Source organism: Coregonus lavaretus, assembly GCF_964263955.1.
Source record: "Coregonus lavaretus genome assembly, chromosome: 28".
NCBI classification, from domain to species: domain Eukaryota; kingdom Metazoa; phylum Chordata; class Actinopteri; order Salmoniformes; family Salmonidae; genus Coregonus; species Coregonus lavaretus.
The window spans coordinates 37,093,545-37,117,508 of record NC_140015.1 but is presented as its reverse complement, the minus strand read 5'-3'; the positions used below and the strand labels follow the sequence as shown (position 1 = coordinate 37,117,508).

Genomic DNA, 23,964 nt, shown 5'->3' with positions numbered 1-23,964 from the left:
AGGTTTGTAATATAGGTGTCTCCATAACGACAATCTAAATAGCCTACCTTATAACACTTTGAAAACTGCTGTCTGTCAGCAACTAAGCTCAAGTAGAAGTTCTATTAACTAGTAATATCTAATTCCAGGTATTCATTCACGTACTCTGTCCTTTAGAATAGACTTCACAACAGTATGTGTTCAGGTTCTTGGTCCTGGTGACTCCTGGGCCCTTATTCATTAAGGCAGTGTCTCAGAGGAGGAGTGCTGATCTGGGATCAGGTCCCCCCTGTCCATCTAATCTGTTTCATTATGATCTAAAAGGCTAAACTGATCCTAGATCAGCACTCTATGAATACTGTCACAGGTGACTCCTCAAGGTGAGGCTCATGATTTATAAGTGATATCCTTTTTAATCTTTACTGATATTGTCTTTATCTAAACCAAGGCAGTTTGAGTTACTAGCAATGAAATTGCAACTGTCAGCTGCTGTAAACCTATGTGATTGGATGTTATAGACCCCCATCTGAACAGTTTCTTTCCCCATGCTGTGGACCTCACCAACTGGCCATCTGGCCCATAGAGACTAAAGGACTATGCGCTCTATGCTGCACACCGCATCAACAGGGATGTAGTGGAAGGTTAACCCACGTAAACGCACTTATACACCTTTTTATTTGTAAAATAGCGTTTACTCAACTCTGTATTTTGTTAATGATCGTTAACCCACTTATTACTCGTTCCCAGTGTTAAACCTAACTTCCATCGCGGAAACCAGGCCCAGGTTGGTCAGCATGATACAAAATCATATCTCAAGCCTACTCTGTCTATTGAATGTCTGACTGACGACCTAACTTTATAATAGTTCTATGTAGCCTAGATTTACCAGAGTCTGCCCATCTTTCCTTCAAATCAACACATTTATCTGACTTCTAATGTGGACGAGAAATGTGCGCCAGTTTCAATAGGCATATTGTAACTGCGTAAGCTACACACTTACTTTCACTTTAATATGAGGAAATCACAACTTCTGGCATCACTGGTGTACGGGATAATAATATGACAGAACCCTGTGAGTTTGTGATCCTTCTAATAAGTAGTAATAATGTCATTCAAGGTATTTATTCTCTTACTCTGTCCTTTAGAATATATTATTGTTCAGAAATACTTTATTTTTTACTTCTCTCAATATAGTCTTCTCCTTTGTCGTCTCAGTAACAGTAACCAGAGGGTGGCGCTAACAGTCAGTTGTCTGCAACAGCAGTAACTCATGACATTGTACCGAATCTTGCTTCATTTTTTTTCTCTTACATTATTTTAGCTAAACCAATCATTTACTTGAAACCAGGTTTAGTTGTGTTTTTTTCTCAAATGTGAATTTCTGTAGGCCTATAATAATTGTAAACAGGCCTACAAACCCAAAATGTTTTAATTTGAAAATTTTCATCTGTATGCCTCAGATATTAAACTGTCTAAAAATATTTGATGATTAGTTGAATCAGGTGTGTAAATGCTGGGCAAGAACAAAAGGATTGAGAAACCCTAAGATAAACATCAAACCATATCATTTAAAAGCTCCTCCACCATCTTTACCAGACGTTTGACTGATAACATGTAGGCCTACTGATTAGTTTCCACTTTGAAAACTGCTGTCTGTCAGCAACTAAGCTCAAGTAGCAGTTCTACTAACTAGTAATATGTCATTACAGGTATTCATTCTCTTACTCTGTCCTTTAGAATAGATTATTGTTCAGAAATACTTACTTTATTTTATACTTCTCTCCATATAGTGCTTTCTGCTCTGTCGTCTCAAAATGGATCCTGTACAAAATAACAAATTTACTTTCTGTTTCAGCTCAGCCGCCTCCCCACACTGATAATGGTGTTTTATTGGTATCTTCCACTAGATGGCAGTAAACACCTGCTGTAACTAGACTTCACAACAGTATGTGTTCGGTTTCTTGGTCCTGGTGACTCCTGGGCCCTTATTCATAAAGGCAGTTTCCCAGAGGAGGAGTGCTGATCTAGGATCAGGTCCCCCCTGTCCATTTAATCTGTTTCATTATGATCTAAAAGGAAAAACTGATCCCAGATCAGTACTCCTACTCTTTATGAATACTGTCACAGGTGACTCCTCAAGATGAGGTTCATGATACATAAGTTATATTCTTTAAGAATCAATGAATATCATTAAATGAACTGCTTTTCCATCAACATATCTGTGAGGTCTTAACTTAAAGGTACTATATAGACCTTATTGTCATTTTAATGGGGTTGAACATTCATCCCATCAGATCGTGTAAAGGATTTTATGAGTTCAGAAAAATACTGACTTGAAAGATCTCTCTGACCTCACCCTGCTGAAACACACTCAAGGAAAGACCACACAGCTTCAGTTAAAGATGCACTATTCAGAAATCATTCTGCCATTTCCTGGTTGCTAAAATGTTAATAGTTATCCCAATTTCAGTTTATGTTACAAAACAAGCAAGTCCAGTGTAGAGAATCATTGTACCATGTACACCACCAAGTCAGAACAGTAGGCTAATTTATGAGGGGGAAAAGGACCAAATTATTAGGTTGAGGCACATGGGCTACTAACAGCTTACTACACAACATACACTTTGTATTACTTAGCTATAGTATACATACAGTGGGGAAAAAAAGTATTTAGTCAGCCACCAATTGTGCAAGTTCTCCCACTTAAAAAGATGAGAGAGGCCTGTAATTTTCATCATAGGTACACGTCAACTATGACAGACAAATTGAGATTTTTTTTCTCCAGAAAATCACATTGTAGCATTTTTTTGCAAATTATGGTGGAAAATAAGTATTTGGTCACCTACAAACAAGCAAGATTTCTGGCTCTGACAGACCTGTAACTTCTTCTTTAAGAGGCTCCTCTGTCCTCCACTCGTTACCTGTATTAATGGCACCTGTTTGAACTTGTTATCAGTATAAAAGACACAACCTCAAACAGTCACACTCCAAACTCCACTATGGCCAAGACCAAAGAGCTGTCAAAGGACACCAGAAACAAAATTGTAGACCTGCACCAGGCTGGGAAGACTGCATCTGCAATAGGTAAGCAGCTTGGTTTGAAGAAATCAACTGTGGGAGCAATTATTAGGAAATGGAAGACATACAAGACCACTGATAATCTCCCTCGATCTGGGGCTCCACGCAAGATCTCACCCCGTGGGGTCAAAATGATCACAAGAACGGTGAGCAAAAATCCCAGAACCACACAGGGGGACCTAGTGAATGACCTGCAGAGAGCTGGGACCAAAGTAACAAAGCCTACCATCAGTAACACACTACGCCGCCAGGGACTCAAATCCTGCAGTGCCAGACGTGTCCCCCTGCTTAAGCCAGTACATGTCCAGGCCCGTCTGAAGTTTTCTAGAGTGCATTTGGATGATCCAGAAGAAGATTGGGAGAATGTCATATGGTCAGATGAAACCAAAATAGAACTTTTTGGTAAAAACTCAACTCGTCGTGTTTGGAGGACAAAGAATGCTGAGTTGCATCCAAAGAACACCATACCTACTGTGAAGCATGGGGGTGGAAACATCATGCTTTGGGGCTGTTTTTCTGCAAAGGGACCAGGACAGGGACCAGGACGACTGATCTGTGTAAAGGAAAGACTGAATGGGGGCCATGTATCGTGAGATTTTGAGTGAAAACCTCCTTCCATCAGCAAGGGCATTGAAGATGAAACGTGGCTGGGTCTTTCAGCATGACAATGATCCCAAACACACCGCCCGGGCAACGAAGGAGTGGCTTCGTAAGAAGCATTTCAAGGCCCTGGAGTGGCCTAGCCAGTCTCCAGATCTCAACCCCATAGAAAATCTTTGGAGGGAGTTGAAAGTCCGTGTTGCCCAGCGACAGCCCCAAAACATCACTGCTCTAGAGGAGATCTGCATGGAGGAATGGGCCAAAATACCAGCAACAGTGTGTGAAAACCTTGTGAAGACTTACAGAAAATGTTTGACCTGTGTCATTGCCAACAAAGGGTATATAACAAAGTATTGAGAAACTTTTGTTATTGACCAAATACTTATTTTCTACCATAATTTGCAAATAAATTCATTAAAAATCCTACAATGTGATTTTCTGGATTTTTTTTTCTCATTTTGTCTGTCATAGTTGACATGTACCTATGATGAAAATTACAGGCCTCTCTCATCTTTTTAAGTGGGAGAACTTGCACAATTGGTGGCTGACTAAATACTTTTTTCCCCCACTGTATGTCATGCAATAAAATGCAAATTAATTACTTAAAAATCATACAATGTGATTTTCTGGATTTTTGTTTTAGATTCCGTCTCTCACAGTTGAAGTGTACCTATGATAACAATTACAGACCTCTACATGCTTTGTAAGTAGGAAAACCTGCAAAATCGGCAGTGTATCAAATACTTGTTCTCCCCACTGCACATACCAGATGTAAGGCAGCACTAATTTCTCTGTTTGTTTTGAATCCGTTTTAACCCATTCAGCCTCTGCTTATCCTCTCAGTATATCACCATTGGCTTTGGTGTTCTGGAGAGGTGATTGGTGGAGGTAAAGATGAATATTCGTGCAATATATAAATCAATAGAAAAATTGTTATTTTTTAGCCATAGGACAAGACTTGAAGTTAGAAGAGACTTATAGCTTATAGTTTTCATTTTTATGCGGTCTGGTAATTAGTTCCACACTTCAGGAGCTTGGCCAAAGGAAGAGAATGCTCTATCAGTCTTTTCCACAGAACACCTGGAATATTAAGAACCCCTGGAAGAGAACCCTAGAACCTTAGAAGTCAAGTAAAGTTACTATAAAAATAAGATATTGAGACCATTTTTATTATATATTTTATTATGGTTTGACCTTTCATCAGTGTTCTCATGCCAAACTGTACACTTTATTTTGTATTCTCTTTTTTGGAGGGATAATTCCCTCCCAGTTGTATCACAACCACTCTCAATCTCACTCCAGCTACAGCTGATCTATCAAACACACTGCTCTCCATCTCAGCTGTGATTGGCTCGTTATATTGATGTGTAGAACAACTTCACCTCCACCTAGCTTTCTCTCTGCACTGTAAAAACAACAACAACACGTACTCAACCTTTTATCCATCTTGGTTAGTCCATGACCATCAGCTAGAGAAGCTGATGGAGCTGGAAAGCCTGATGGTCATGGTGCTAGAGAGGCTGACGGTCATTTACATTTACATTTAGGTCAATTAGCAGACGCTCTTATCCAGAGCGACTTACAGTTAGTGAGTGCATACATTTTTCATACTGGCCCCCCGTGGGAAACGAACCCACAACCCTGGCGTTGCAAGCGCCATGCTCTACCAACTGAGCTACAGGACAGCCATGCCTAATGGTCATGGAGCTGGAGAGGCTGACGGGTAAGGAATTGTTTTTACACCGTGATCATCTTTCACTTTTAGCAGATGTCTGTTTCAGTCTCTTTTACATCAAAACAATGTGTTAGATTAACAGATGTCTGTATCAGTCTCTTTTAAACATAGTTTTGTTCAGGGAATATGTATATTCTCATACAAGGGGGTGGATCTAGAATCCATATACTGTAAGATATACAATATATTCAATATACTGTAGTCCAGGAGATGGATCTGGAATCCATTTACTGTAAGATGTGCATCCCTTGGGGTCGCCAGGACCGAGTTTAGGAAACTCTGCTGTAGACAGAAGGTGAAAGACTAAACCCTTAGCTTGTTTGATCAACAGGTATGTGATGTCAGTTAAAGACTAAACCGTTAGCTTGTTTGATCAACAGGTATGTGATGTCAGTTAAAGACTAAACCGTTAGCTTGTTTGATCAACAGGTATGTGATGTCAGCTGTAAGGTATTTACAGCAGTATATCATTGTGGCTGGTGGATGGGGTAATAATAGTGTGTGTGTGTGTGTGTGTGTGTGTGTGTGTGTGTGTGTGTGTGTGTGTGTGTGTGTGTGTGTGTGTGTGTGTGTGTGTGTGTGTGTGTGTGTGTGTGTGCGTGTGCGTGTGTGTGTGCGTGTGCGAATGTGTGCGTGTATGTGTGTGTGAAGGTCTGGTACTCGTGCCAGGGAGTGCTGCCCAGTCAGATTCCTGAACAGTGATAAAAGGGATCAGGTTATTTCTACAGCATCTGGCTGCATGGAATGGGTTCTATCTGGCTGCTACATCTCTGGTCTCTCAGTAGAGGAATATTCTGCCAGTAGAATAACATTACTGCAGTCAAACGGGCTTCATTGTGCTTGCAAATTACCTTAAAAGCTTTGACAAAAAAGCTTGTTGTTGTAATCACTGGACATTCAATTACAGTAAACACTTTTCTATGATAAATCATCATCAGATAGTTTGTAAAACTTTGGTCTTAATAAGTGATGGAGGCTGACAACATGTTTCCCTTCTGCCTGCTATTAGAAGTGATGGAGGCTGGCAACATGTTTCCCTTCTGCCTGCTATTAGAAGTGATGGAGGCTGGCAACATGTTTCCCCTCCACCTGCTATTAGAAGTGATGGAGGCTGGCAACATGTTTCCCCTCCACCTGCTATTAGAAGTGATGGAGGCTGGCAACATGTTTCCCCTCCACCTGCTATTAGAAGTGATGGAGGCTGGCAACATGTTTCCCTTCCACCTGCTATTAGAAGTGATGGAGGCTGGCAACATGTTTCCCTTCCACCTGCTACTTCAATAGAGAGAGACTGTGTTTCACTGATAAATGGTCTGTTTAATTGAGTCTCTGTTATGAACAAATCTTTTGGTTCCAGTCAGTGCTTTGTCAAAAATATTTTACTGTCAACATTCAACTGTTCTTCCTGGGGAACCCACACTGACCCAGAGAGACCATTGGTCTGTAATATTCCAATAAATCAATGTTGTTCTCTGGTGAGATGCAGTTGAATCCCAACATTCTCTTATTTTTCTCTCTCCAAATGTTCCTACATTTGTTTATAACATTTCAGAGTCTAAAAACACAGAAGACAAACGGTATATCTCACAGGAGTCATGGATCTCTTCTCACTACTCCATGATGGCTCTCTGCTATGCAGGGGCTTATTCCCCCATCTCCAGACCCAGCTGGCTCAGGCCCCGGGCTGGCCCTTACTGGGCTGGCTGGCGACAGACTGGCCTCTCCTCTCCTCAGCCCAGCACCAAAGGGAACGAATTTCTGTTTTTCTGGGATGGTAATGTTTGGATTGAAGCACAGGTTATATCAAGATCGTTAGAAGGTCTAGTATGTAATCTACTTCCTGTATGTGTAGAGTGTCTTTGATAGAGGTCAGGCAGAACAGACACAGTCACTAGTATGTCATCTACTTCCTGTATGTGTAGAGTCTCTTATGTAGCACACTTCAAGCAGTATGTTCTATACATCCATTGATATTGAATAGATATTGTGTTCTAATAGCTTGTTATCTTCAAGACATGAACAGCCAGTGGTATAGTACAGTATAGTCTACCTTCTGTATCTGAGTGGTGAATGAACATTCCCATGTCATCTCCAGCAGATAAAAGCCAGACTAACCCAGGTGCTGGACAACTGGAAGTTTGCCATCATCAACCAGGTGAAGGACCTGCTGATCAACGATCACGCCTCCGTCCTTCCAGAATACGTCAGGTAGGTGACATCATCACCACGTGTCAGAAAGAGAGAGAGAGAGAGAGAGAGAGAGAGTGAGAGTGACGGTTGTGTGAGAGAGAAGAGAGAGAGAGCAGGAAAGAGAGCGAGAAGTTCATGGTTATAGTAGAGCGAGAACTTTAAATTTTTTGCTTTACTATGAATGATTTGTTGACCTAACTTTTAGCTCATAGCTTGTAATCACAAAGCATCTCAGAGTAGCAAGAAGTGCTGATCTTGGATAGGTTTTAGATCATAATGAATAATATTATACTGAAGAAAAATATGAGCACAACATCAAATCAAATCAAATCAAACCAAATGTTATTGGTCACATGCGCCGAATACAACAGGTGCAGACATTACAGTGAAATGCTTACTTACAGCCCTTAACCAACAGTGCATTTATTTTAAACAAAAAAAGTAAGAATAAAACAACAACAAAAAAAGTGTTGAGAAAAAAAAGAGCAGAAGTAAAATAAAGTGACAGTAGGGAGGCTATATATACAGGGGGGTACCGTTGCAGATTCAATGTGCGGGGGCACCGGCTAGTTGAGGTAGTTGAGGTAATATGTACATGTGGGTAGAGTTAAAGTGACTATGCATAAATACTTAACAGAGTAGCAGCAGCTTAAAAAGGATGGGGTGGGGGGGCAGTGCAAATAGTCAGGGTAGCCATGATTAGCTGTTCAGGAGTCTTATGGCTTGGGGGTAGAAGCTGTTGAGAAGTCTTTTGGACCTAGACTTGGCACTCCGGTACCGCTTGCCGTGCGGTAGCAGAGAGAACAGTCTATGACTAGGGTGGCTGGAGTCTTTGACAATTTTGAGGGCCTTCCTCTGACACCGCCTGGTATAGAGGTCCTGGATGGCAGGAAGCTTTGCCCCAGTGATGTACTGGGCCGTACGCACTACCCTCTGTAGTGCCTTGCGGTCGGAGGCCAAGCAGTTGCCATACCAGGCGGTGATGCAACCAGTCAGGATGCTCTCGATGGTGCAGCTGTAGAATTTTTTGAGGATCTGAGGACCCATGCCAAATCTTTTTAGTCTCCTGAGGGGGAATAGGCTTTGTCATGCCCTCTTCACGACTGTCTTGGTGTGTTTGGACCATGATAGTTCGTTGGTGATGTGGACACCAAGGAACTTGAAGCTCTCAACCTGTTCCACTACAGCCCCGTCGATGAGAATGGGGGCGTGCTCAGTCCTCTTTTTTTTCCTGTAGTCCACAATCATCTCCTTTGTCTTGGTCACGTTGAGGGAGAGGTTGTTGTCCTGGCACCACACGGCCAGATCTCTGACCTCCTCCCTATAGGCTGTCTCATCGTTGTCGGTGATCAGGCCTACCACTGTTGTGTCGTCAGCAAACTTAATGATGGTGTTGGAGTCGTGCCTGGCCATGCAGTCATGGGTGAACAGAGAGTACAGGAGGGGACTGAGCACGCACCCCTGAGGGGCCCCCGTGTTGAGGATCAGTGTGGCAGATGTGTTGTTACCTACCCTTACCACCTGGGGGCGGCCCATCAGGAAGTCCAGGATCCAGTTGCAGAGAGAGGTGTTTAGTCCCAGGATCCTTAGCTTAGTGATGAGCTTAGAGGGCACTATGGTGTTGAATGCTGAGCTGTAGTCAATGAATAGCATTCTCACGTAGGTGTTCCTCTTGTCCAGGTGGGAAAGGGCAGTGTGGAGTGCGATAGAGATTGCATCATCTGTGGATCTGTTGGGGCGGTATGCAAATTGGAGTGGGTCTAGGGTTTCTGGGATAATGCTGTTGATGTGAGCCATGACCAGTCTTTCAAAGCACTTCATGGCTACAGACGTCAGTGCTACTGGTCGGTAGTCATTTAGGCAGGTTATCTTAGAGTCCTTGGGCACGGGGACTATGGTGGTCTGCTTGAAACATGTTGGTATTACAGACTCAGTCAGGGACATGTTGAAAATGTCAGTGAAGACACTTGCCAGTTGGTCAGCACATGCTCGGAGTACACATCCTGGTAATCCGTCTGGCCCTGTGGCCTTGTGAATGTTGACCTGCTTAAAAGTCTTACTCACATCGGCTACGGAGAGCGTGATCACATAGTCATCCGGAACAGCTGGTGCTCTCATGCATGCTTCAGTGTTGCTTGCCTCGAAGCGAGCATAGAAGTGGTTTAGCTCGTCTGGTAGGCTTGTGTCACTGGGCAGCTCGCGGCTGTGCTTCCCTTTGTAGTCTGTAATAGTTTTCAAGCCCTGCCACATCCGACGAGCGTCAGAGCCAGTGTAGTATGATTCAATCTTAGACCTGTATTGACTCTTTGCCTGTTTGATGGTTCGTCGGAGGTCATAGCGGGATTTCTTATAAGCGTCCGGGTTAGAGTCCCGTTCCTTGAAAGCGGCAGCTCTACCCTTTAGCTCAGTGCGGATGTTTCCTGTAATCCATGGCTTCTGGTTGGGGTATGTACGTACGGTCACTGTGGGGACGACATCATCGATGCACTTATTGATGAAGCCAGTGACTGATGTGGTGTACTCCTCAATGCTGTCTGAAGAATCCCGGAACATGTTCCAGTCTGTGCTAGCAAAACAGTCCTGTAGCTTAGCATCTGCGTCATCTGACCACTTTTTTATTAACCGAGTCACTGGTGCTTCCTGCTTTAGTTTTTGCTTATAAGCAGGAATCAGGAGGATAGAGTTATGGTCAGATTTGCCAAATGGAGGGCGAGGGAGAGCTTTGTATGTGTCTCTGTGTGTGGAGTAAAGGTGGTCTAGAGTTTTTTTCCCTCTGGTTGCACATTTAACATGCTGGTAGAAATTAGGTAGAACGGATTTAAGTTTCCCTGCATTAAAGTCCCCGGCCACTAGGAGCGCTGCATCTGGATGAGCGTTTTCCTGTTGATTAATGGCCTTGTACAACTCATTCAGTGCAATCTTAATGCCAGCATTGGTTTGTGGTGGTAAATAGACAGCTATGAAAAATATAGATGAAAACTCTCTTGGTAAATAGTGTGGTCTACAGCTTGTCATAAGATACTCTACCTCAGGCGAGCAAAACCTCGAGACTTCCTTAGTATTTGATTTTGTGCACCAGCTGTTGTTTACAAATATACACAGACCGCCACCCCTTGTCTTACCGGAGTCAGCCGTTCTGTCCTGCCGATGTAGCGTATAGCCTGCTAGCTGAATGTTATCATTGTTGTCGTTCAGCCACGACTCCGTGAAACATAAGATATTACAGTTTTTAATGTCCCGTTGGTAGGATAACCGTAATCTTAAATCGTCCACTTTATTTTCAAAAGATTGAACGTTGGCTAATAGGATTGATGGAAGAGGCAGTTTACTCGCTCGCCGTCGGATCCTTACAAGGCACCCCGATCTACGTCCGCGATATCTCTGTCTCTTCCTCACGCGAATGACGGGGATTTGGGCATTGTCGGGTGTCTGTATGATATCCTTCGCGGCCGCCTCGTTGAAGAAAAAATCTTCGTCCAATACGAGGTGAGTAATCGCTGTCCTGATATCCAGAAGCTATTTTTGGTTATAAGAGACGATGGCAGAAACATTATGTACAAAATAAATTACAAATAACGCGGAAAAACACACATAATGGTACAATTGGTTAGAGGGCTGTAAAACGGCAGCCATCTTCTCCGGCGCTGTTCTATTTCAATTTCAACGATTTTACTGAGTTACATTTCATGTAAGGAAATCAGTCAATTGAAATAAATGAATTAGACCCTAATCTATGGTTTTCACATGACTGGGCGAAGGTGCAGCCATGAATGGGCCTGGGAGGGCATAGTCCCACCAACTGGGGAGCCAGGCCCAGCCTAGCACGCAATGATTACATCAAGCTTGTGACTCTAAAAACGTGTTGGATGCATTTGCTGTTTGTTTTGGTTGTGTTTTCAGATCATTTTGATCCTCACCAAGGAGAGAGTCATGACATATCCTATACTAGGTCTACACAGGGACAACATAATGATGAGTTACTCAGGATGTGTCCCAATGGCACCCTATTCCCTTTAAAGTGTACAACATTTGACTCAGGAGCTTGAGGTAGTCACCTCATATAAGTACTTGGGGTATGGCTAGACGGTACACTGTCCTTTTCTCAGCACATAACAAAGCTGAAGGCTAAGGTTAAATGTAGACTTGGTTTCCTCTATCGTAATCACTCCTCTTTTGTCCAAGCTGCCAAACAAACCCTGATTCAGATTACCATCCTACACATGCTAGATTACAGAGAATCTATACTCCTCTGTAAACTGTTCATCTCTGTATACCCGTCACAAGAACAACTGGTTGATGCTTATTTATAAACGCTCATAGGCCTCACTCCCCCTTATCTGAGATACCTACTGCAGCCCTCATCCTCCACATACAACACCCGTTCTGCCAGTCACATTCTGTTAAAGGTCCCCAAAGCACACACATCCCTGGGTCGCTCCTCTTTCAGTTCGCTGCAGCTAGCAACTGGAAGGAGCTGCAAAAAACACTCAAACTGGACAGTTTTATCTCCATCTCTTCATTCAAAGCAATCATGAACACTCTTACTGACAGTTGTGGCTGCTTTGCGTGATGTATTCTTGTCTATACCTTCTTGCCTTTGTGCTGTTGTCTGTGCCCAATAATGTTTGTACCATGGTTTGTTGCTACCATGTTGTGCTGTTGTCATGTTGTGTTGCTGCCATAATATGTTGTTGTCTTAGGTCTCTTTTTATGTAGTGTTGTGGTGTCTCTCTTGTCGTGTTGTGTGTTTTGTCCTATATTTTTATTTTTAATCCCAGCCCCCATCCCCGCAGGAGGACTTTTGCCTTTTGGTAGGCCGTCATTGCAAATAAAATGAAAATTGTAGAGTTTCTCCCATTCTTCTCTGCAAATCCTCTCAAGCTCTGTCAGTTTGGATGGGTAGTGTCGCTGCACTGCTATTCTCAGGTCTCACCAGGGATGTTCGATCGGATTCAAGTCTGGGCTCTGGCTGGCCCACTCAAGGACATTCAGGGACTTGTCCCGAATTCACTCCTGCGTTGTATTGGCTGTGTACTTAGCTTACCTCCTCTAGCAGGAGGTAAGATTGGCTTCTCATATGGTGTTGAGTAAAGCTTAAACCATGTATTTAGATCGTAGGTAGGTAGCTTATTTAGGTAGTTATTGTAGGTTTCCGTAGGCAATTATTGTAGGTAAGTATTGTTTACGTATTGTTTAAGTATTGTTACGGCGGAGCCCGGCGAAGCACGAGGCTAGCTAGCTAGCGGGTAGCTACTGGTAACGTTTATTGGTTATTATCTGTTTAGTGCAATGGTGGAGAGTGGTTTCCAATGTTAATGTGCTAGCTAATGTGCTAGCTAGCTAGCCAACGTTTAATTTGTTTTGCTGCGTTATGAAAGGAACTTGACACGGACATGAATGATCTGTTTTGTGTGTTAACACACTCTTGGTATGCTAGCTAGCTAGCGGGTAGCTACTGGTAACGTTTATTGGTACTTATCTGTTTAGTGCAACGGTGGAGAGTTGTTTCCAATGTTAATGTGCTAGCTAACCAACGCTTAATTTTTTGCTGCGTTACGAAAGAAACTAGACACGGACATGAATTATCTGTTTAGTGTGTTAACACACTCTTGGTGGTTTGTTGTAACCAAGTATTGGTGCTAAACTGTGTGTTATTGGATGCTAGCATGCTAGTTAGCTATGGCGTCATAGCTAGGCATCGTGGGCTGTTGTGGTTAGTTACTGTGGGTTGGCATTGTTGTTCGGCGGTGCCGGGGGTAGCACGAAGCTAGCTAACTAGCCGTTCTTCAAACAAGGTCAACACAGTGGCCATTGCTAGCTAGCCAACAGACACGGACACAAATTATCTGCTTAGTGTGTTAACACACTATTGGTGGTTTGTTGTGACCAAGTGTTGGCGCTAAACTGTGTGTTTTTGGATGCAAGTGTTGGTGCTAAACTGTGTGTTTTTGGATGCTAGCATGCTAGTTAGCTATGGTGTCATAGTTAGCTAGCTGAATAAAGTGGGTTGAGTCTATTCCTTTAAACATTGAACCGCTGTGGTTCACAACAATTCTGATTTCTAAAGGTGGAAGTTGGTAGAGTTTTTGTTCGGGTGGTTCAGTGAAACAATTATAGTTGTTAGAAGTAGAAGTTTTTGGTGAGGGAGGCCCTGCTCTCTACTGTCCCAGATGTTTAGTTCATTTCATTCCGATCTCCTCTGCATTATTGTAGCCATTTGCTACAGCCTGTCAACTATGCCTCTGCCTATCCCTGTTCTCTCCTCTCTGCACAGGCTACACAAACGCCCCACACCGCGTGGCTGCTGCCTCTCTAACCTGGTGGTCCCTACACGCACCCCACACCTGGAGTTCCAGGTCTCAGGCAGCCTCTGGAACTGCCGTTCTGCTGCCAACAAAGCTGACTTCATCCCAGCCTATGCTAATCTCCAGTCCCTCGACTTCCTGGCGCTGACGGAAACATGGATTACCACTGAAAACACTGCTACTCCTACTGCTCTCTCCTCGTCTGACCATGTGTTCTCGCATACCCCGAGAGCATCTGGTCAGAGGGGTGGTGGCACAGGAATCCTCATCTCTCCCAAGTGGACATTCTCAATTTTTCCCCTAACCCATCTGTCTATCTCCTCATTTGAATTCCATGCTGTCACAGTCACTAGCCCATTTAAGCTTAATATCCTTGTCATCTATCGCCCTCCAGGTTCCCTTGGAGAGTTCATCAATGAGCTTGACGCCTTGATAAGTTCCTTTCCTGAGGATGGCTCACCCCTCACAGTTTTGGGGGATTTCAACCTCCCTATGTCCACATTTGACTCATTTCTCTCTGCCTCCTTCTTTCCACTTCTCTCCTCTTTTGACCTCACCCTCTCACCGTCCCCCCCTACTCACAAGGCAGGCAATACGCTTGACCTCATCTTTACTAGATGCTGCTCTTCTACTAATCTCACTGCAACTCCCCTCCATGTCTCCGACCACTACTTTGTTTCCTTTTCTCTCTCGCTCTCCTCCCACACTACTCACTCTGCCCCTACACAGATGGTAATGCGCCGCCGCAACCTTCGCTCTCTCTCTCCCACTACTCTCTCCTCTTCCATCCTATCATCTCTTCCCTCTGCTCAATCCTTCTCCCTCCAATCTCCTGATTCTGCCTCCTCAACCCTCCTCTCCTCCCTTTCTGCATCCTTTGACTCTCTGTGTCCCCTATCCCCCCGGCCGGCTCGGTCCTCCCCTCCAGCTCCGTGGCTTGATGACTCATTGCGAGCTCACAGAACAGAGCTCCGGGCAGCGGAGCGGAAATGGAAGAAAACTAAACTCCCTGCCGACCTGGCATCTTTTCACTCCCTCCTCTCTACATTTTCTTCATCTGTTTCTGCTGCTAAGGCCACTTTCTACCACTCTAAATTCCAAGCATCTGCCTCTAACCCTAGGAAGCTCTTTGCCACATTTTCCTCCCTCCTGAATCCTCCCCCCCCCCCGCCCCCCCCTCCTCTCTCTCTGTGGATGACTTCGTCAACCACTTTGAAAAGAAGGTTGACGACATTCGATCCTCGTTTGTTAAGTCTAATGACACTGCTGGTCCTACTCACACTGCCCTACCCTATGCTTTGACTTCTTTCTCCCCTCTCTCTCCAGATAAAATCCTGCGACTTGTGACTGCAGGCCGCCCAACAACCTGCCCGCTTGACCCCATCCCCTCCTCTCTTCTCCAGACCATCTCCGGTGACCTTCTCCCCTACCTCACCTCGCTGATCAACTCATCCTTGACCGCTGGCCATGTCCCTTCCGTCTTCAAGAGAGCGAGAGTTGCTCCCCTTCTCAAGAAACCAACACTCGATCCCACTGATGTCAACAACTACAGACCAGTATCCCTTCTTTCTTTTCTTTCCAAAACTATTGAGCGTGCCGTCTTTAGCCAACTCTCTTGCTATCTCTCTCAGAATGACCTTCTTGATCCAAACCAGTCAGGTTTCAGGACTGGTCATTCAACTGAGACTGCTCTACTCTGTGTCACGGAGGCTCTCCGCACTGCTAAAGCTAACTCTCTCTCCTCTGCTCTTGTCCTTCTAGACCTGTCTGCTGCCTTTGATACTGTGAACCATCAGATCCTCCTCTCCACCCTCTCCGAGCTGGGCATCTCCGGCGCGGCTCACTCCTGGATTGCGTCCTACCTGACCGGTCGCTCCTACCAAGTGGCGTGGTGAGAAGCTGTCTCCGCACCACGTGCTCTCACCACTGGTGTCCCCCAGGGCTCAGTTCTAGGCCCTCTCCTTTTCTCCCTATACACCAAGTCACTTGGCTCTGTCATATCCTCACATGGCCTCTCCTATCATTGCTACGCTGACGATACACAACTAATCTTCTCCTTTCCCCCTTCTGATAACCAGGTGGCGAATCGCATCTCTGCATGTCTGGCAGACATATCAGTATGGATGACGGATCACCACCTCAAGCTGAACCCTGGCAAGACGGAGCTGCTCTTCCTCCCGGGGAAGGACTGCCCGTTCCATGATCTCGCCATCACGGTTGACAACTCCGCTGTGTCCTCCTCCCAGAGTGCGAAGAGCCTAGGCGTGACCCTGGACAACACCCTGTCGTTCTCCGCCAACATCAAGGCGGTGACCCGCTCCTGCAGGTTCATGCTCTACAACATTCGGAGAGTACGACCCTGCCTTACACAGGAAGCGGCACAGGTCCTAATCCAGGCACTTGTCATCTCCCGTCTGGACTACTGCAACTCGCTGTTGGCTGGCCTCCCTGCCTGTGCCATTAAACCCATACAACTCATCCAGAATGCCGCAGCCCGTCTGGTGTTCAACCTTCCCAAGTTCTCTCACGTCACCCCCCTCCTCCGCACACTCCACTGGCTTCCAGTTGAAGCTCGCATCCGCTACAAGACCATGGTGCTTGCCTATGGAGCAGTGAGGGGAACGGCACCTCTGTACCTTCGGGCTCTGATCAGTCCCTACACCCAAACGAGGGCATTGCGTTCATCCACCTCTGGCCTGCTGGCTCCCCTTCCTCTGCGGAAGCATAGTTCCCGCTCAGCCCAGTCAAAACTGTTCGCTGCTCTGGCACCCCAATGGTGGAACAAGCTCCCTCACGACGCCAGGACAGCGGAGTCACTCACCACCTTCCGGAGACATTTGAAACCCCACCTCTTTAAGGAATACCTGGGATAGGATAAAGTAATCCTTATACCCCCCCCCCAAAATTGTAAAGTGGTTATCCCACTGGCTATAGGGTGAACGCACCAATTGGTGAGTCGCTCTGGATAAGAGCGTCTGCTAAATGACGTAAATGTGCCCCTGAGCAAGGCACTTAACCCTAATTGCTCCTGTAAGTCGCTCTGGATAAGAGCGTCTGCTAAATGACTAAAATGTAAATGTAAATGTTGTTGTCCTATTCGAAGGTGAGCCTTTGCCCCAGTCTGAGGTCCTGAGTGCTTTAGAGCAGGTTTTCATCAAGGATCTCTCTTAACTTTGCTCTGTTCATCTTTCCCTCGATCCAGACTAGTCTCCCAGTCCCTGCCCCTGAAAAACATTCCCACAGCATGATGCTGCCACCACCATGCTTCACCATAGGGATGGTGCCAGCTTTCCTCCAGAGGTGACGCTTGGCATTCAGGCCAAAGAGTTCAATCTTGGTTTCGTCAGACCAGAGAATCTTGTTTCTCATGGTCTGAAAGTCCTTTAGGTGCATTTTGTAGAACTGCAAGTGGGCTGTCATGTGCCTTTTACTGAGGAGTGGCTGCCGTCTGTGCCTCGACAATATCCTGTATCGTAGCTCCACTGACAATTTCTTCGACCTCATTTGTTGGTTTTGCATGTCAGAGCAAAAACCAAGCCGGCCGCCCGGCCAAACTTAGCAATCGGGGGAGAAGAGCCTTGGTCAGGGAGGTGACCAAGAACCCGATGGTCAATCTAAAAGAGCTCCTGCCCGGTCAACTGTAAGTGCTGTTATTGTGAAATGGAAACGTCTAGGACATGGGTTTCCATGGCCGAGCAGCCGCACACAAGCATAATATCACCATGCGTAATGCCAAGCATCGGCTGGAGTGGTGTAAAGCTCACCGCTATTGGACTCTGGAGCAGTGGAAGCGATTTCTCTGGAGTGATGAATCACGCTTCACCATCTGGCAGTCCGACGGACGAATCTGTGTTTGGCGGACACCGGGAGAACGCTACCTTCCCCAATGCATAGTGCCAACTGTACATTTTGGTGGAGGAGAAATAATGGTCTGGGGCTGTTTTTCATGGTTCGGGCTAGATCCCTTAGTTCCAGTGAAGAGAAGTCTTAACACTACAGCATACAATGACATTCTAGACGATTCTGTGCTTCTAAATGTCAAGAATGCTGAGTGTGGATGTGGTGCGAGAAATCAAGCGCAGGAACAAGGGCGTTCGTCAACAGACTTTAGTGATCCAAAAATATAACTCCAAACAGGTAACTGGCCAACCCAACCGGGAGGCATGAACAATTACGCACACACACAACAGTGCATAAAATAGTAGAAACGCGCACGCAGTGCGGACTCTCAAAAAACAAACAACATGAGAGGAAAACCCACCAACAGCTAACAGCTGACATAACAATCACACATAACACCTGACCCAACACACGATAACTAAATAGGAAACAAAATCAAACACTAACAAGGGACAGGTGTACAAACAGACAAAACCAAACAAACATGAAACATCGAATGGTGGCAGCTAGTACTCAGGGGACGACGACCGCCGAAGCCTGCCCGAACAAGGAGGAGGAGCAGCCTCGGCCGAAACCGTGACAGTAAATATGTGGCAACGGTTTGGGGAAGGCCCTTTCCAGTTTCAGCATGACAATGCCGCCATGCACAAAGTGAGGTCCATACAGAAATGTTTTGTCAAGATCGGAGTGAAAGAACTTGACTGGCCTGCACAGAGCCCTGACCTCAACCCCACCGAACATCTTTGGGATGAATTGGATCGCCGACAACGAGTCAGGCCTAATCGCCCAACATCAGCGCCGACCTCACAAATGTTATTGTGGCTGAATGGAAGCATGTCCTTGCAGCAATGCTCCAACATCTAGTGGAAAGCCTTCCAAGAGGGGAGGCTGTTATAGCAGCAAATGGGGGACCAACTCCAAATTAATGCCCATGATTTTGGAATGAGATGTTTGACAAGCAGGTGTCCACATTCTTTTAGTCATGTGGTGTATTACCACCTATGGCTGCAAATATTGAGTTGGCTTATTCTTATACTTACCCAATACAAATGTACTAAATCACAGATTTGGCACATCATTGCGCACGTTAGGCTATACATCATGAAATATATTGAGTCAAATTACAGACCATAGTCTACAAGTAGCAAAATAGAACTAAATTGTTTGAAAATGAAATGTATTTCAATATGATTGAAATAGTCCTATAGCCTACTGTTTAGATTTTGTTCCACTCCTCTTTGCAGATCTTCTCCAAGTCATTAAGGTTTCGAGGCTGACGTTTGGCAACTCGAACCTTCAGCTCCCTCCACAGATTTTCTATGGGATTAAGATCTGGAGACTGGCTAGGCCACTCCAGGACCTTAATGTGCTTCTTCTTGAGCCACTCCTTTGTTGCCTTGGCCGTGTGTTTTGGGTCATTATCATGCTGGAATACCCATCCACGACCCATTTTCAATGCCCTGGCTGAGGGAAGGTTTGACTGTACATGGCCCCGTCCATCGTCCATCGCAGTGAAGTTGTCCTGTCCCTTTAGCAGAAAAACACCCCCAAAGCATAATGTTTCCACCTCCATGTTTGACGGTGGGGATGGTGTTCTTGGGGTCATAGGCAGCATTCCTCCTCCTCCAAACACGGCGAGCTGAGTTGATGCCAAAGAGCTCCATTTTGGTCTCATCTGACCACAACACTTTCACCCAGTTCTCCTCTGAATCATTCAGATGTTCATTGGCAAACTTCAGACGGGCATGTATATGTGCTTTCTTGAGCAGGGGGACCTTGCAGGCGCTGCAGGATTTCAGTCCTTCACGGCGTAGTGTGTTACCAATTGTTTTCTTGGTGACTATGGTCCCAGCTGCCTTGAGATCATTGACAAGATTCTCCCGTGTAGTTCTGGGCTGATTCCTCACCGTTCTCATGATCATTGCAACTCCACGAGGTGAGATCTTGCATGGAGCCCCAGGCCGAGGGAGATTGACAGTTATTTTGTGTTTCTTCCATTTGCAAATAATCGCACCAACTGTTGTCACCTTCTCACCAAGCTGCTTGGCGATGGTCTTGTAGCCCATTCCAGCCTTGTGTAGGTCTACAATATTGTCCCTGACATCCTTGGAGAGAGTTTTGGAATCTGATTGATTGCTTCTGTGGACAGGTGTCTTTTATACAGGTAACGAGCTGAGATTAGGAGCACACTCTTAAAGGGAGTGCTCCTAATCTCAGCTTGTTACCTGTATGTATAAAAGACACCTGGGAGCCAGAAATCTTTCTGATTGAGAGGGGGTCAAATACTTATTTTCCTCATTAAAATGCAAATCAATTTATAAAAATGTTGACATGCGTTTTTCTGGATTTCTTTTGTTGTTATTCTGTCTCTCACTGTTCAAATAGACCTACCATTAAAATTATAGACTGATCATTTCTTTGTCAGTGGGCAAACGTACAAAATCAGCAGGGGATCAAATACTTTTTTCCCTCACTGTATATAGTGGTAGTAGTAGTGTCTAGTCCTGATAGAGAGATAAGACCTGGGTTCTATCAGGTGGTCTATATACAGTGAGCTCCATAATTCATTGGACAGTGACAATTTTTTTGTTATTTTGGTTCTGTACTCTAGCACTTTGAGTTTGAAAGGATACAATGAAAATGAGGGTGAAGTGCAGACTGTCAGCTTTAATTTGAGGGTATTTTCATACATATCGGATGAACCGTTTAGAAATTATAGAAGCTTATGTACATGGTCCCCCCCATTTTCAGGCATAAAAAAACATTGGACAGCTTAACATAATGTAGAATATTTGGTTGCATATCCTTTGCATGCAATGACTGCTTGAAGTCTGCGATGCATCGACATCACCAGACGATGGGTATCTTCCCTGGTGATGCTCTGCCAGGCCTGTACTGCAGCCATCTTCAGTTCCTGCTTGTTTCTGGGACTTATTTCCTTCAGTCTCCTCTTCAGCATGTTAAATGCATGTTCAATTGGATTCAGATCCGGTGATTGACTCGGCCAGTCAAGGATTTTCCACTTTTTGGCCATCAAAAACCCCTTCATTGCTCTAGCAATATGTTTAGGGTCATTGTCTTATTGCATGATGAAGTGCCGTCCAATGAGTTTGGAGGCATTTGGTTTTATCTGAGCAGATAAAATACTTCTGTAGACTTCAGAATTCATTGTTCTACTTCTGTCTGCAGTCACATCATCGATGAAGACAAGTGAGCCTGTTCCATTGGCAGCCATACAGGCCCAAGCCATAACACCCCCTCCACCATGTTTCACGGATGAGGTGGTATGCTTTGGATCAGCTGGTAGAGCACAGTGCTTGTAATGCCAAGGTAGTGGGTTCGATCCCCGGGACCACCCATACCCCCCCAAAAAATGTATGCACGCATGACTGTAAGTCGCTTTGGATAAAAGCGTCTGCTAAATGGCATATTATATTATATTATCATGGGCATTTCTTTTTTTTCTCCACACTTTCCTCTTTCCATCACTCTGGTACATGTTAATCTTTGTCTCATCTGTCCACAATACTTTTTTCCAGAACTCTTGGGGCTCTTTTAGGTGCTTTTTAGCAAACTGTAATCTCGCCTTTCTGTTCTTCAGGCTTATTAGTGGTTTGCATCTTGTAGTGTACCCTCTGTAGTCCTGCTGGTGTAGTCTTCTACGTATGGTAGACTTTGACACATCTACACCTGCATCCAGGACAGTGTTTTTGATCTGTTGGGCTGTTGTCAGGGGGGTTTTCTTCACCATAGAGAGTATTCTCCGGTCATCCACTACATTGGTCTTCCTCGGTCTACCTGGTCTTTTGACATAATTGAGTTCACCTGTTGTTTTTTTCTTGTTAATGATGAACCAAACTGTTGACTTGGGCATGGCAAGGGTTTTTGCAATGTTCCTGATTGATTGATTTTCATTTCTGAGCCTTATGACGGCCAGCTTCATTTGCATCGACACTGCTGTCTTCCTCATGTTGTCACACCCCTACAACAACCTCCAAAGGCAATAGCAAAGTCTAGAATAAATACTATTCATCAACAGCTCTCCTGCATTCACTAACGACACAAATTAATACACCTGCCTAACGACACACATCTGTGAAGCCAATTTAACAAATACTTGTAGTACCTTAAAATGGGGGGACCATGTACAAAAGGTGCTGTCATTTCTAAACGGTCCATCCGATATGTATGAAAATACCCACAAATGAAAGCTGACAGTCTGCACTTCACCCTCATTGTCATTGTATCCTTTCAAACTCAAAGTACTAGAGTACAGAACCAAAATAACAAAAACAAAATCACTGTCCAATGAATTATGGAGCTCACTGTATATAGTGGCAGTAGTAGTGGCTAGTACTGATAGAGAGATAAGACCTGGGTTCTATCAGGTGGTCTATATACAGTGGGGGAAAAAAGTATTTAGTCAGCCACCAATTGTGCAAGTTCTCCCACTTAAAAAGATGAGAGAGGCCTGTAATTTTCATCATAGGTACACGTCAACTATGACAGACAAAAGGAGGAAAAAAAATCCAGGAAATCACATTGTAGGATTTTTAATGAATTCATTTGCAAATTATGGTGGAAAATAAGTATTTGGTCAATAACAAAAGTTTCTCAATACTTTGTTATATACCCTTTGTTGGCAATGACACAGGTCAAACGTTTTCTGTAAGTCTTCACAAGGTTTTCACACACTGTTGCTGGTATTTTGGCCCATTCCTCCATGCAGATCTCCTCTAGAGCAGTGATGTTTTGGGGCTGTCGCTGGGCAACACGGACTTTCAACTCCCTCCAAAGATTTTCTATGGGGTTGAGATCTGGAGACTGGCTAGGCCACTCCAGGACCTTGAAATGCTTCTTACGAAGCCACTCCTTCGTTGCCCGGGCGGTGTGTTTGGGATCATTGTCATGCTGAAAGACCCAGCCACGTTTCATCTTCATTGCCCTTGCTGATGGAAGGAGGTTTTCACTCAAAATCTCACGATACATGGCCCCATTCATTCTTTCCTTTACACGGATCAGTCGTCCTGGTCCCTTTGCAGAAAAACAGCCCCAAAGCATGATGTTTCCACCCCCATGCTTCACAGTAGGTATGGTGTTCTTTGGATGCAACTCAGCATTCTTTGTCCTCCAAACACGACGAGTTGAGTTTTTACCAAAAAGTTATATTTTGGTTTCATCTGACCATATGACATTCTCCCAATCCTCTACTGCATCATCCAAATGCACTCTAGCAAACTTCAGACAGGCCTGGACATGTACTGGCTTAAGCAGGGGGACACGTCTGGCACTGCAGGATTTGAGTCCCTGGCGGCGTAGTGTGTTACTGATGGTAGGCTTTGTTACTTTGGTCCCAGCTCTCTGCAGGTCATTCACTAGGTCCCCCCGTGTGGTTCTGGGATTTTTGCTCACCGTTCTTGTGATCATTTTGACCCCACAGGGTGAGATCTTGCGTGGAGCCCCAGATCGAGGGAGATTATCAGTGGTCTTGTATGTCTTCCATTTCCTAATAATTGCTCCCACAGTTGATTTCTTCAAACCAAGCTGCTTACCTATTGCAGATTCAGTCTTCCCAGCCTGGTGCAGGTCTACAATTTTGTTTCTGGTGTCCTTTGACAGCTCTTTGGTCTTGGCCATAGTGGAGTTTGGAGTGTGACTGTTTGAGGTTGTGGACAGGTGTCTTTTATACTGATAACAAGTTCAAACAGGTGCCATTAATACAGGTAACGAGTGGAGGACAGAGGAGCCTCTTAAAGAAGAAGTTACAGGTCTGTGAGAGCCAGAAATCTTGCTTGTTTGTAGTTGACCAAATACTTATTTTCCACCATAATTTGCAAATAAATTCATTAAAAATCCTACAATGTGATTTTCTGGATTTTTTTCCCTCAATTTGTCTGTCATAGTTGACGTGTACCTATGATGAAAATTACAGGCCTCTCTCATCTTTTTAAGTGGGAGAACTTGCACAATTGGTGGCTGACTAAATACTTTTTTCCCCCACTGTATATACAGTGGGGAGAACAAGTATTTGATACACTGCCGATTTTGCAGGTTTTCCTACTTACAAAGCATGTAGAGGTCTGTAATTTTTATCATAGGTACACTTCAACTGTGAGAGACGGAATCTAAAACAAAAATCCAGAAAATCACATTGTATGATTTTTAAGTTATTCATTT

At 44.6% G+C, this 23,964-nt stretch overlaps 1 protein-coding gene across 1 annotated transcript in view; it reads right to left on the bottom strand.

The window, feature by feature from the left end:
- The window catches only part of LOC311104047 (uncharacterized protein), a 59,903-nt gene extending 58,115 nt beyond the window's left edge, over positions 1–1,788 (bottom strand). Inside the window, 1 exon segment of the mRNA XM_084145700.1 lies at positions 1,744–1,788. The gene's annotated coding sequence lies outside the window, so the exon portion shown is untranslated.
- Positions 1,789–23,964: the final 22,176 nt, after the last annotated feature.